At 43.5% G+C, this 2,522-nt stretch overlaps 1 pseudogene; it reads right to left on the bottom strand.

Annotated features, from left to right (window-relative positions):
* Positions 1-1,800, bottom strand: part of LOC102866884 — a 98,799-nt pseudogene extending 96,999 nt beyond the window's left edge.
* Between the last annotated feature and the right edge of the window lie 722 nt (positions 1,801-2,522).

The raw sequence follows: 2,522 nt of genomic DNA, 5'->3' as shown, positions 1-2,522 counted from the left end.
AGTGTCCACAAAAGTTCCACCAAATTATCACTGGCCCACTCTTTCCTGGGCAGTTGGTGTGCCCTGAGAGAGTTCAGCCAAATTCCCATCAGTGGGCTCAACCTTGGGAACTCTCCCAGACAATAGGTGTTGCTCAAGAAAACCCAATTAGGATCCTACCAGCCTTTCTCGTGGCAGATCAGTCCCACAGCAGCTTGATTGGTGCTTCAGACGATGGTTGTCTCCACGGTGTGCCTTTGTGTGCTGACTCAGAATTGTATTGTCCACGGCTGTTGTTGTGTTGTGTAAAGGAGTCTCTAGTGGCCCTGGAGCACCACCAGGGGGTGCAGGGTTGTAGCGAGGCCACCAGGGTGTGCCTAAAGTGTGGGGGTGCGGGATGGTGGTGGGGTGGTGTCCCTGGACATGGTGCTGTGGCAGGGATGGGGGATGCAGGGCTTGGGCAGCGCTGGGAGTTAGGGGTTGCAGTCTGTTCCCAGATATTAAGCTGCCAAGTCACCAGTCCTTAGCAAATAATACTTACTGTGTCGCTCTGCTTGCGGGCCGCATCGCTCTGCTTGTGCGCCGAGTCCTGGAAAATACTTTTAAGAATAAAACACTATGTCTATATTGTTGTGTGTTATAGAGTCAGATTGCTAATTCATAGCTGACACTCCAGAAGGTTTTCAGAGGCAGTAGTATTTACATTATTATACTTCAAATAAACACTATCCTAATAAAAAGTATTACTAAATTTGCAGCCTTATCCTTCCTGATTTAGAAGAACTGACTGATGTATTTTATGGTTAGCTTACAGATTAAATTGTATCACCCAAAAAGAGATATTGTAAATCCTAGTACCAAACCTGTGATTATAATCCTATATGGGAATGGGTTTATTTTGTTATGATCATGAAATATTACTGGCTTTAAACATATTTTGTAGAAATCATTTTTAAGATACCAAAGAGCAAAGCAAAGATGTGTTATATATCATTGTAAAAAGGCATGGCATAATCTGGCTTTCTCTGACTTCACAATGGGGAAAAGAATCTTCATCAGCATCAAGAGGTTGAGGTCAGTTGTGGAGTTCACCTATACCTCCATAGATCCATCTTTCTATTCTAACACCAATCTTCTCTTGCTTCTTTTACTTCTTTTATTTCATACTTTGTTGCAATATCAACAAAGAACTCACCGATAGTATAAGGATGGAAGTTTATTAGGGAAGTAACCAAGGATCACATAATTCTTCAATGTGAAAAGCCTTTCCTCTCCTATATAGAAAACCAACCCTGTCTGTGGTCCATACCCAGTCTGGGCTTTTGCTCAGCTTGCACAAAGCTTACAAAGTGTCTTTAGTTTTGTTGGTTTAAGTGCCTAGTGACACCTCATTCAGGTAGTAAGGTTGGACTTGAAGGTTCTGGATCTCATTCTGTGGGTCAGCTAAGTCATCTCCCTCGACTGCCTGGAGTCATTTCACTCAGCCAGCAAGTCTCCTGCCCAGAAGCACTCAGCTTTGTTGCTCAGTGGGCTGTGAAGTAACAGCACTATCTTGTGCCAATCTTTTCATTTTACTTCAACTTACCTCCACTTTTCTGTCATTGCTGCTCTCTGTGACATCCATTCTAATGTTCTAGTTCTCGGTCTCCTAGATTGATGTTTCAGTGCCACTATTTCTGGTTCAAAGATTATGCTCAGGGTATGCTCCTGGCTCTTTTTCTCTTGGTAGTAAAGAGAGCCCCTTTTCCCACCTCTGGAACAGCTCATTTTAAGATTAGTGGCTGGCAAAACTGACCAATACACACTCTGCATTTCACACATCTTATTTATATGACCCTAGACTGCAGCCTTCAATATGGACTGAGGCTAAATGTCCAGAAGACAAAAATTCTCACTACTGGACCAATCAGTGGCATCAGGATGGATGGTGAAGAGATTGAGATTGTTCACAGCTTCAGTTTGCTTGGCTCCACGGTCAACACTCTTGGCACCAGTAGCCAGGAAATCAAAAAAGGTATTGCGATGGGAAAGTCTGCGGTTAGGGACCTCTCTAAAGTACTCAAGAGCAACGGTGTCTCTCTGGAGACTTAGGGCTGTTGTACACAGGGTTGCTATGAGTCGCAAGCGACTCGATGGCACATAACAACAACAACAACAACAACCTAACAACCAATGAATAAAGATATGTTGTTGTTGTTGTTGTTGTTGTGTGTCATAGAGTTGCTTGCAACTCATTGCGACCCTATGAACAAAAACTCTGAACCCTGCTCTATCTTGTGCCAAACTTATTGTCTCTGACACACCTTTATTACCCTAATCATTTTATCAATCCATTGCATTGAGGGTCTTCCTTTCTTGCCCTGGCCCTTCACACTTCCAAGCATGACGTTCCTCTCCAAAGTCTGGTCCCTCCTTGAAACATGTTCAAAGTATGTAAGAGTCAGCCTCAGAATCCTTGCCTCCAAGGAACAACCTGGCTTCATCCCCTCTAGGATGAAACTCTGTTTTCCTAGCAGTCCATAATAAAACCAATACTCTTCTCC

The sequence above is a fragment of the Elephantulus edwardii genome, unplaced genomic scaffold (assembly GCF_000299155.1).
Source record: "Elephantulus edwardii isolate Elephantulus edwardi_28Jun2011 unplaced genomic scaffold, EleEdw1.0 scaffold00069, whole genome shotgun sequence".
Lineage (NCBI taxonomy): Eukaryota > Metazoa > Chordata > Mammalia > Macroscelidea > Macroscelididae > Elephantulus > Elephantulus edwardii.
The sequence above is the reverse complement of the archived record's forward strand: the minus strand, read 5'-3'. Positions and strand labels throughout refer to the sequence as shown.